Source organism: Melopsittacus undulatus, chromosome 12, assembly GCF_012275295.1.
Source record: "Melopsittacus undulatus isolate bMelUnd1 chromosome 12, bMelUnd1.mat.Z, whole genome shotgun sequence".
Classification (NCBI taxonomy): Eukaryota; Metazoa; Chordata; class Aves; order Psittaciformes; family Psittaculidae; genus Melopsittacus; species Melopsittacus undulatus.
The window spans coordinates 11,339,000-11,351,008 of NC_047538.1; the positions used below are offsets into that span (position 1 = coordinate 11,339,000).

Below are 12,009 nucleotides of genomic sequence, written 5' to 3' on the forward strand. Positions count from 1 at the left end.
GCCAGACTCACCTACCCAGGAGGAACAAAAGCTGGAAGCTGCCTGGAAAGCGCAGCTGGTTTGGCATTTGGCCACACATCTCAGAGGTGAGAGATACAGACAGTGAAATCACTGCCTTCAGTGCCTGGTTGCCAGTTCAACATCGCAGGAGTGAGCTCTGCAGCTCCACACATCCCAGCGCCTGTCCTGCTTTCAGGAGATGTTATGGGCAGGAACTGAACAGCCATGGGGAAGTCGAAACAATTTACTAGCTGTTTGTTGCCTAGGAAAAGCAGGGCAGCTCCAGAGTACAGTGCCAAGCCCTTCTCCTGCAAGAGAAATCATTTACTTGTGACTATTTCAAGTCAGTGTAACTGAGTCACGCTCTTCCTTAGAGACGACTGCACAGCAGAAACACATGCAAAGGCCTCAGGGCTCTTTGTCTTACTATACCCTCACAGCACTCACTTGCTGTGCAGCTCAACAAACAAAGCCACTTCTGCTTCCTATTTAACACAGGAAAGTTTATTGGTAAAAATATGGATGTTGCCACTTCCTGTCAGTGGTACTGAAGCACTGACCCCACCTTCCCCTGAGAATCCAGTCAGTTCCTACAGCATCAACACGAGCTCCCTTCATGTTATCATCCAGCACACTCCAGGGAGCTGAATCCACATGAAGGATGAGCAGATGTCCCTCAGCATGGTAAGCCACTTCTTATCTATTATTGCCTCGTATCAGTTGTGCTGCCTATCGTCGTATAGTGAAGACAACTTAAGCCCCGCGTTGTTTAATTAGAGGACCGCTGTACCCTTGCTAACATCTGCACTGTACACATGTAACAACCCTGATGCACAAGCTGAACACAAGGACAGAGCAGCTAAAGCTTGGGAGGAAGCTGTTTTGTCTCAGCAGAAGCCATGGCTCCAGCCAGCAATTGCTCTGTGTGGGTCAGAGCCAATAGTTAACCCTTTGCTTTGCAGCTCACTCACCATTCAACAGGGGATGAGCTGTGACAACTCACTTGGACATTTACCTCCTGCACCACCCTACTGGGGAAAAGGGACATTTGTAAGGAAGAAGTAAAAGGCTTCTAAGAAAATAAGGATAAGGGATCAGTTAGCTGGAGATCCTCATCTGTGCAGCTCACTGTCTTGTCTCTTAGGGCATCCACTCTCCTTTGATCTCCACCTTGACTCATTCTGGGCTTGATTCTTTTTCCTCTTGCTATGCTGGAAGTTTTGACCAGACAACGCTTGACTGCTGGCCAATTGTCACTCTTAGATACGCAGCAGCAAGAGGCAGAGGGCCAGATCCCTCCCACTCGGGATGCCTGGGATCCACACTCAGGTTAGTGAGAGGCTTCAGTGGCTGGAGATGAACTGATGGATGCTTTGTCACCCTTAGAGAGGCCTCTCTAAGCCTCCCATAGCTCACTGATACACACCAGACCACACAGCTCAAAAGCCTCCTCAAAGGAGGATCCCCCCCTTGTCTCCCAGAGCTGCATCCTGCAATAACAACATTACCTGCCTTACCAGCTCTTGCTCCTCAGCTGCATCTTCTTCCAGCAGCTCACACAAACCACTGCATGCATAAGCCCTCTTCCACAAAGCTGCTTTCTGCCAGATGTGTGACTAAATCCTCCTGCATGAGAAAGTCCATGAAATACCATAAGAGAGCCAGAACCTGCCATTCCACAAGCTAAGACTGTGTAACACCAGAGTACCTGCTTCTTAACAGAGCTGCAAAGTCCAACCAAAGCAGTTTTGTTCCATAATACTCACATAAAAGGTTGTGTTAGGAAAATACAATTAGGAATCTTGCTAGTGTGCTAAAGCAAACTGCTGCCTGTTTCATATCCTTGATTTCTGATCCTCACAAGTGAACCTCCATACCACAAAAAGGAGAAGTCAAAACCACAACAGAGGGATCATCTACAGCCTTACATCATCTATCATTTTATATTCGCCGCAATCTTGTCAGACTGATCATATCACAGCAACAAAGGCTTTAGAGACACAGAAATAGAATTCTTCTGTAACTGGAATTAAATACCCGAGCCACTGAGGGGCTTTATGATACAGCTGATTTAGAATGGAATAAAAACAATTGGATAGAATACAGTTTTTACTTACCACCCCCCAAAATAAAGAGACAAGCTCAAAGGGAGAGCTTGTCATGCTCTTCTCAAAGCTCATGAGAGGCCAGACATGAAATACACACAATTCCTAATGCATACTTTTGGAGGAAGCACCAGAAAGGGAAAGACAATATTCGAATCTCTCAGAGCAGTTCTTTAACAGATCCCGTTACATGAAGGAATTTCCTCTTTTTGTACCAAAAAGGGAAACTGATGCCTCATGGTTTTAAGACATTAAAAGCTCTGCTTTAGCACCAGTAACACCACCAATGTCAGCATTTTAAAGGCACGTTCCTCATTTCAATTCTCCAAAGCAGAGCCTTTGGATTTGCCTGATGCCGTTTGGAAAGATGTTTAACTGAGCTGCAATCTGGCCTTTTTACCCAAAGCAGTGTGCTGCCAGGTCCCACTGCCAGCTCCAGCCCTCCAGGGAAGTCACAGTTAGCAATGGAAGGACTTTCCTTATGTGAGGAAACCAGTATTACTTTGGGCAAAAACCTCCTGCATGGCCACCCAGAGCTGGAGCAGGACTAGAACACAGTAGGCAGCAATAAGGCATGTGCCATACCGCCCTAAAGAGAGAGGGATAGCAAGAAAATGAGATAAATTCAGTTAAATAACAATATTATGGCAAAACTCCAATGCCTTACCATGACAGGCTGAGACTGATGGCAGTTTTTTGTCGTGGTACAGCAGGGAGAAGTAGGTAATTGTGTTTTGTGGTGTCAGAACACAACTCCACCACACTGGTTCTGAATGATAACACAACCACATCTCCTCTGCCTCATCATCGTGTCTCAGCCAGGAAGGAGAAGCTGCCAACTTCAGGGGAAGCTGCATGAAAAGGAATGGGGAAACCCCCAGTCCCTGGTGCTGTGTAACTGCTCTCCAGTAAGAGATATCTGCACATGTGGCAGGAACTGAAGAGGTTACAGAGGCAGGAAGGAGTTAAACCATTAGTGAGGGAGGAAGGAAGGAGTTAAACATCTGCAAACCAGCAGCCAGGGGCTTTCCCTCAGCTGGTCCTTACTCCAAGTCCTGCAGTTCTCATCCTTATCCCTATCTTCAGAAATGGGGTAATTTTGATGTCTAGTCTTCCAGCACTGCGGAACTCTCTCCAGCTCTTAGGAAGTGATTCCAAACACTGTCAAATACATGCTTATTGCAACAGACACAATTTCACTGTTACCCAGTTACTGAAGCTATCTCTAAGCCTCACAAGTCTTGGATGAGCAGGAGCAAGGGCACTAGAAACACACCAAGCATGAATACAATGGCACCATCACCTACCTACCCCAAACATGATTCTTATTGTAAGGTGTAATGCACACCCCATATACACACTGGACAAGTGTTCCACATGCTCACTTTCAGCTCAGGTGATTGTGACAGGAATGCTGCAATTGGCACAGGGACAACACGTAACCCCTGTGACAGTCCCTGCTAATAACATACCTATGCACTAACCAGTCCCAATGATCAGCTGGAGTCTGAGACCTGTCCCTCAGCCTCTTTGTAGAGTCACTGCCTACACAGTGTTGATTTGGACTGTTCACTTCCTCAGTCAAAATGCTGCGTAGGTGCCAAAGTAAATATCTTCTCAAAACAGCATCAAGCTCTCTTGTAACCTCACTAAGTAAGTCAGAGCATGGGTTCAGGTCCATATAGCACTCACCTTTCCGTAAACCCCCACTGGCCACCATGGAAAACTGCCCTTTAAGTCCAGATCTTAGAAGAGCTGTTGCTGGTCTCCCATTATTTTGCCTGGAAACCCTGTTTGGCTGCAGTGTCCTGCCTCGTGCAAAATCCCTTTTGGGGCTAGAAGGAAGTTGTTATCACAGCAATAGTCACACTGCAGGCTTAAGGGAGAACAAGTGATCTGCCGTTTTTAAATGCCTACCTCTAGATTCAGCTGTTTAACCTCTATTTACTGCAGGAATGGAAGAACAGATCACGCGATGATCAGGTGATCTGGTTTCTCAACAGATACGCACTACACAGAGGATTTCTTGAGCTTCCCCATAGCATTACTGACCAGTATTCAACCTTGAATTCCTACCAGGTCAGTATCACTTCACACTTCTCAAGTCCTTTAAAGCACCTTCAAGTCTTAGAATTACAGAATGGGATGGAAAGGACCTTAAGATCACTCTGTTCCAGTTCCCTGCCATGGGCAGGGACACCTTCCCCTAGAGCAGGTTGCTCCAAGCCCCAGTGTCCAACCTGGCCTTGAACACTGCCAGGGATGAGGCAGCCACAGCTTCTCTGGGCACCCTGTGCCAGTGCCTCAGCACCCTCACAGGGAACAGCTTCCTCCCTACATCCAACCTGAAATTCCCATTTCTCTCCATGATTTTCCTCCACTCTCAGTTCCTGTTTCTTCCTTTGCTATACAGCAGTGCAGCTGCTTTCATGGCAGCCACTATAGGCATGTCTGTACCATGTTTTGCTACCTCTCCAACACCTTTAAAGCTTCCATGAGCATTTATTTGTGCTCTCTCAAAGTACAGGAATAATTTTCCATGTTTTGAAGTCTTCCCCTATGCAATCACCAGAGATAAGCTCCTGCCACCAGCTTTGTGTTTGAAAGGAAGGGGCTTTGGCTTGCTCACTTCCCCCTTCCTGAGCCAGAGGCCAAAATCCTCCTTAGGAACTTGCTTGGAAGCAGTTACTGGCAAGACCAAAGCACCTGCAGCAGGTCAGGAAAAGGACAGCATTTACTACTACTTGCAGGTAGTAAAGCAGAGACACAAAGCAGTCAGCAAGAATTCCTCCCTTCAATCCCATTTAGGTACTTGTGTTCTGCTCAGCACCCTGGCAAAACAACGTTCCCCTCAGCACCACGAAAACAAAGACATGGGCAAAACCCAGCCCTGCTTTCCTCTTTCTGCAGTGACTCACCATGAGCTAAGTGAATAACCAGCTGGGCATCACTGGGAGGTGGTGCAGGAACACTGCGTTGACAAGAGGGATTACACAGCAGCACTCGTGCCTCTCACCAGGCACGGATGGCCCCAGCCAGGCTGAGTGTGTCACAGGAAAAAGGGGATGGAACATGGAATACTTCCTTTGGAGCCCCATACCCCCAGCCAGCAGCCCCAAAGCACTTTGGAGGATGGCATTCCTTGCTTCTCCTCCCCTGTCTGATCATCCTGTAATGGCATGGCCAGATCACCAGTACAATTTGACCCTGGGGAGTTCTCAGAGCTCCCACTTGCAGGATTGATCACTCCAGTTTAATTCTACAGGCATTTCTTCATTTAGCTAACAAAAAGCAGGAATGTATTTGTGCCTTCTAGTGCAATCCTTTAGCAGCTACACTGCTTTTGTACAATGAACTCTCCCAGACCCACTGAGGATAGCGAGTGCTCTCAGAAAATCAGTTATAGTTGGAATAAAACATAGAAGATGAGATATTCCCAGATGACAATGTATGCACACACGTGTGTGAGGCAGTCATGTAGGAAATGCAAGAGAGCCCAGCCCCATAGAATGAGGGGCTTTAACATGGCTGTGCAGAGAGATACATCCTAAATTTTATTCCCCCACATAATTGGGAAAGGAAAAGCCTTTTGTTCCAAGCACAGGGTGCCCAGAGAAGCTGTGGCTGCCCCATCCCTGGCAGTGATCAAGGCCAGGTTGGACACAGGGGCTTGGAGCAGCTGCTCCAGTGGAAGGGGTCCCTGCCCATGGCAGGGGTTGGAAATGGATGAGCTTGAAGGTCCCTTCAACCAAAACCAGTCTGGGATTCTATGATTCTATTATAAAAGTAGCTCTGGATACAAGCTCCAACCCACCCCACTCTGATCCGAATCACATCAGGCTCCTCTTGTCATGCTCAGGATCTTTTGTCAGCTGCACAGTGCTGTGATGGATCAACAGGAACACACCTTTCCTGCCTCCCCCTCTCCCAAATGCAAACAGCAGCAGTGGCGGTGCATTAGTTGCTCACTGGCAGCAGATGGATGAACTCCTAAAGCTCCCTGTGAAGAAAGCAGCCATGTAAAAAACAGGCATCTTCTCCACATGCAAAAAGCAATTATACTAAAGACACAGGGAGAGCCCTGCGAGGTCCAGATCAAAAGCCAGAGACGTTGGAGGCAAGAGAAAGACCTATCAAATTCACCGCACTTTTCCCAGCTTAAGGATCAGAAATGGAGCGTTCTGGCTCATAAATTCTACTTCCAGCAAATTCAAGCTTAAATCCCCCCGAAGGCAATAAGGAAAAGGCAATCAACAACAACTCTAACCACTTCACAGATGCTCCTGTTTAGTTTATACAGCACTTCTTACAGCATTCAAATGGGTAAAATGGGATTTCAACGCAGGGGGGCTGACGGCAGCAGGCAGGATTCCTCGCTGAAGATACCAAGGGCAAAGGAAGTTCTGAGAAGCATCATATTGGTTATGATGAGTGAACTCAGCGTGCTCAGCCTTTGCTCATTTTGATCTGCCACTAAGCAAGCTTGGCTAAACTGAACATCCTGCATCTACAGTGCCTTAAAAATCCACAGGAATCACCAAAATGAACAAACTGATGCGTTCCCTGGGAAGCCATGAAAAAAACTCATCGCTATTTGTTTCCAACTGTTGTTCCGCTTCCCGAGCCAAATGTTCCCAAGTCAGCTGCGGTGGCTGAGGAGTGACCGGTTAGAGCTGGAAAGTTGTGGATTTTAAATTGCAGCTTGAACACTTTCAAGCTCTTTTAACATCTTTTATAGTTCCAGGACTGCCTGTTCCAAAAGCGGAGCCCTCAAACGCCACAGCACATGCCCTTAGCCCAGCATCTTCCAACTAAAGCCATCACCTTGGGGAGAAAACACTTTGCTTTGCCTGTTCTGATCTCACACCAAAAAGATGTGAGCTGTGTAATACAGAACAGGCACACAAAAGGAAGGGGCTCCCACCTCAAAGCATCAAGGTCATTACTCCTGTGCTCACAAAAGGAGAAGCAGCCTCCAGACTCCTTGCCCCACACCCCAGCATCCTCCCTAATTTACAGTGAGCGTGTTTGAAGGATGATACCCATTGCTAGGGCTCTGGGAGATGACAAAGGAGAAAGAACCATTTGACTGCAGGATAATAGAACACTAACCCAAGTCTTCTTTACCTCGTATCCTCTTTTACTCGCTCACATTTGAACAGCATGGGGCATTCAAGACCAAATCACTTGGACTTCTTATTTTTTACTGCACCAAAGAGTCAACAGTGCAGAGATTCTGTTGGACAAAGCTTCCTACTGTGAAACACACAATGTGTGCACTGTGCCAACCCATCTCCTGCAGGGCGAGGAAAACAAGGCAGGCTTGGAAAAAACACACACATGAGGGCTGCAGCCCCCAATCCCTCCTGGTACTTTGCTCCTTCTCTAGGGACCACACTTACAGAGTCCTGTTGAGAAGGTCTCAATGCAAATACTTTTGTGAGGTCTGGACAACATTGTGTTGTTTCTCTTGCATTAAAGGTACCAGCTCTACCCTCGCTGTACAAGTATTGAAAGCATAGCTGATGTGGTTGGTCCTGCCTTAAAACCCCCTGAATTCTCAGGGTAAATGACATTCCAGAGGGTGATGCATTTGGAACTTAAAAGCAGAAACACATTTTCCACTATTTCTAACACTGTTTGAAAGATACCCAACATCTAAAAAGCAGCATTTGCCTCCTTCCTCTGAGTTTCCAGAGCTCATCACCCAGGGAAACAAATTGTACCGAAGGAGAAAACAATAATCTCCTTATGTTTTGGGTGTTCACGTCCCTTTCCAACATCTTCACCCCTCACTCATCTCAGAGGCAGTTCTGCTTCGCTTTGCTTGCTTAAACCATTCATTACAAGTCATCGAGGCCAGGAAAGGATTAGAAAAGCACTGGCAGAAGATGCGAAATGCAACAAGGCTGTTAGGTGAGAGAAATGAGACTTTCAGAAGCATAAACAACAATCCAACACTGAGCTCCCACTTGTGCTTCAGTAGAAAATGCCTCTCTCTCTACATTTTAAGCAGGTATATATTAAGAAAAGCAAATCATGCACAGCAATATGAAGCAGCACCTTGTCAGAACCAGGTCATGAAGGCTTCCTGCCCACTTCCAGGCTTCCTGCCCACTTCCAGGGAGGTGTCATCTGTGCTTTACAGATGAGACATGCTGACCATGCTGACATTAACCAGCATATCTAGGTATGAGGAGGAGCAGCTTCAACAGCAGGACTAGACTGCTTCCAAAACTGAGATGCCTGTCCTGTGCTCTGGCCATGCTTCACCCCTACAGGCAGCAGCTGAAGCACTGCTACTGGAACTAATTAAAGGCAAATCAGTCGAGCCTAGGAGCCATGAGGTGGGAGAATATCCTGCCCAGCATCCAAGAAAGCCAGATAACCAAAGAGGCTTCTGGAGAGCCCAGCTGTGAGAGATCCCAGGATCTGCCAGCTCCATTGCAAGCCTTCACTTGTTCCCTCATCCCTATTTCTTCACACCAATTAGCTGCAGCATTTCATAACCAGAGCCCAAGTCCACATAAGCTTTGAAATCCTCACTTTCCCACAAGATCCTGAAGGAGTCATTAAATCTATTAGATGGCTGACATTTGAAATGCCTGTTTTCCTTCACAGGTAGCAAAGCCAAGATGCTTTCACAGCAACGAAATTGGTTCCTCAAGCACAGCTACTGAGTTGGTGTGGTTGCAGCATCTCCCCCAAGGTCAGGTATTTATGCTCTGTTCCCTCAGTTCATCAGAAAACACATCTGTTTTACACCTGGAGATCTCTTTCATCCTCAGATGGCACTATAGGAAGCAGTGGGAGGAATGAGTTGTTTGTGGAGCAAGGACTCATTGCTCAGATGAGCTGTGAGGTACCAGGACAGACTTACTTTCCTTCCCTCACTGCTGATACAAACACGTTCTGGACCCTGGTCCAGCACAGAAGATAATTGTATCACTTCAGGTTGCAGTGGTCACTGAACATGTCAAGATATCCACGTCTCAAAAGAACAAATTAACTGCCCCCAATCCAAGAACAAACGTCTACTTGTGGATTGAGAAATGAACTGTCTGCTGTACAGAGCATCCATTAATGCTGTAATGAGACTCTGTGTCCAGAAATATGATTTTCCATCAGTCAACTCCACAAAGAACAGCTTTGCTGAAAGCCTCTTCACACATCCCATCACAGCATGGGGCCGAGGTGCAGAAGCAAGGCGAGGGGGAGGCCTCCTTCAGCAGCTCCAACAGCACAGCACACACCACACACTCCTCCACAGACTCAACCCACAGCCTCCGGGGCAGTCACTGCTTTCCTTACTCACAGCCACACTCCTCACCAAGGACACTGGGCCTCTTGCTCTCCACATCCATGCACATTAACAACGCTCCTTCTACCCCAAAGGCCAGGCTGGCTCTGGTCCTCCTGACAATTCACTCCTCAGGCAGCAGACCCTGAGATCACAACAGCTCAGCTGGAACACCAACCTTCCAAGTTTTAAGTTCCCATGTTCCAACAATCCTTCTAGAAAACATCTCACTTGGCTGCTGCAGTTGCTCCCTCCCCTCCCCATGTCCAATAATTCATTTTTACCTCAACAGCAGATGCAGCTGCTTTCTTGTAAAAACCCAGAGTTTAAAGATGACTTCTTCCACTTGCCATAATCCATTGTGTGGGAGAAACAGACAATATTGTATTGTTCCCTGTATGACACTTTGAGCTGTACTTTCTGCTCTGAACACACTGAAACTCCACTTGAGGCTACAGCAATTTCCATGCAGGAGGCAAAGGAGGATCTTGTATCTGATCTAATACAGGCTAAATCAATGTGCACTCATTTATTGCTTCTAGTTCCCATCAGCTCAAGGAGAGACACTGTCCTAGAGTTTCAAGGCTATCCATGCTTCCATTGTCTAGGGAAAACATTGGAGATCTGTTGAGGACCCCATCTGAATGCTTCCCAGGAGTGTGTGTGAGGGATGGGAGTCACTAAACCCTGGCTGCTTCTCACTGGTTTCAGCACATTATTTTGGGAGAAGCCGCACAAGGATTGCATCCCTTGGGTCTGCCTTCTACAGAAATGCAGCTCCTGTTAGTCATTCACTCAGAGAGGTGCTGGGAAGCTTAATTAGAGTGTGTGCAGCACTTGGAGATTTTCAGGTAAGATGGATTAGGGAAGGGCAGCGTCATTAGCATGGATTCAAGTGATGAAAGCACTTCCCTCTGTCTCCTTCAGCTGCTGGAGCTTGAAAGGAAAGCTACCCAGCACCACAGTCCTATGTGCTGTAGTCAGAAAACCATCAGCACCACAAGGACCATGGTTTTCTGGATGTGGTCTGAATTCCCATCACCTTTACAGGATTCTGACCTGCTGTGGCTGTAAACGGGAGCTCCCAGGAAGAGGAGTCTCCAGCACAAACCAAAGCAGAGCTTTACTATTCCTTTCTGTGCAAGGATTTTCTCCTGCTAAGTGTGATTAGGGAGATTCATTTTTGCAGCTGGACATTTTACTTAAGAATATAATTTTCCACACAGTTTTCTCCTTTAGCTTTAATTTATTCTAACCCAAGACACTCACCCAGAAGAGGACTCTCCTGCAAGGTTCACTCTTGCACTTCAGTCCTTTCTTTTGACATCAACAACAGGCTTGTTTTCAAAAAGCCCTGTTATTACTTATTGCAACTTGTCTGCATTGACAAACACCAAGAGTCCAAAGCTATAAATTCATTTATCCAAGGACCCGATTGTAACAAAGCCACATTATGGATCAAGTTGTTTGTTTGACTTCTAAAGCACGAGAAGTTCCTTAAAAGCCATGAGAGCTGAGACACCGAAATCACACAGATACACACTGCTCAGGGTGGAATATGGATCAGTAGTTAGAGAGGTTCATTGACACAGCAACACAAAACAGCTTGGTTCTTATCAGCTCTGGGTGTGTGATTTAACACAACTTCACACCTTTACACCCACTTCACTTTCTCTTTACCTGGGAAGAGGCTGATGGGTCCCTCACTGCAAAACAGTCCCAGCTGGTATCTGGGAAGAGACTTAAATAACAGCTTTGTTTCACCTGCCACCACATCCCCAAGAGTTGATGGTTGGGCACAGTAACAAATGAGCTATTCCTCCAAATGCTGGCTGAACCCTGAGAGTTTAGGCATAAGGAACACAGAACCAGAAGGAAACAGCCTTCCAAGCTGCCCTGTCCTATGCCTTCATCATCACCCTGGCAGCACTCCCTCTCCTGAAAAGGGCTTCTCACATCCCTGAGAAAGACAAGCTGAATAAAAACGTGAAATCACACAGCTCTGTTAATGCCATCTCAGTCCTCAGCAGAGGAGTGGAGGCAGAACAGAAGGGAAACGTTTGAATTGCTCACAGCCTCCATGGGACATTGTGCATTTCACAGTGGATTTCCTTTGCGGGCAAAGAGGAAAGCTGGACCACACGTTCTGCTTCCTAAACAAGCTTACTTTGCAAGCAGTGCCATCAGCCTGTTTACTCACTAGTTCAAGCTTCCCGCTTCTCAGAGATAAATAAATGTGCCTTTCAAGCTGTTCCCCCTTCTAATCTTTCATCCCCCTCTCCCAGTACTCCCTGACTTCACAGGGCTCTGTATCACCCAGTGTCCCTTGCAGAGAATAAGCTTTGTAATTTCTCAGCAAATTCAACTCGAACAGTGATTAAAACACAGCAGAACTTCTTCAAGGCCAAAAGACCCTTTATGCAAAGAATCCCAGGAAATGAGTTCTCAAAAACCACACAGCAATCTTTAAAGTAGCACAAAATTGGTCCCTAAACAGTTTCCCTGTATTTCAAGTGAAGCAGACTGGAACAGTTTTATTTATTAATACGCTCACTTTCACACTTGTGCTTTAACATGGTGGCTTTAAAGAAGTTGTGTGAGGTT

General features: G+C 46.6%; 1 protein-coding gene and 1 long non-coding RNA gene across 3 annotated transcripts in view; one reads left to right on the forward strand and one right to left on the reverse strand.

The window, feature by feature from the left end:
• Positions 1-12,009, reverse strand: part of TPCN1 (two pore segment channel 1) — a 46,776-nt gene that overhangs the window by 32,425 nt on the left and 2,342 nt on the right. The gene's annotated exons all lie outside the window — the stretch shown is intronic.
• LOC115946296 (uncharacterized) lies at positions 600-11,656 on the forward strand. The gene is made up of 3 exons (XR_004080396.2): positions 600-684; positions 4,059-4,184; positions 8,727-11,656. It is a non-coding gene; the product is annotated as an uncharacterized lncRNA (long non-coding RNA).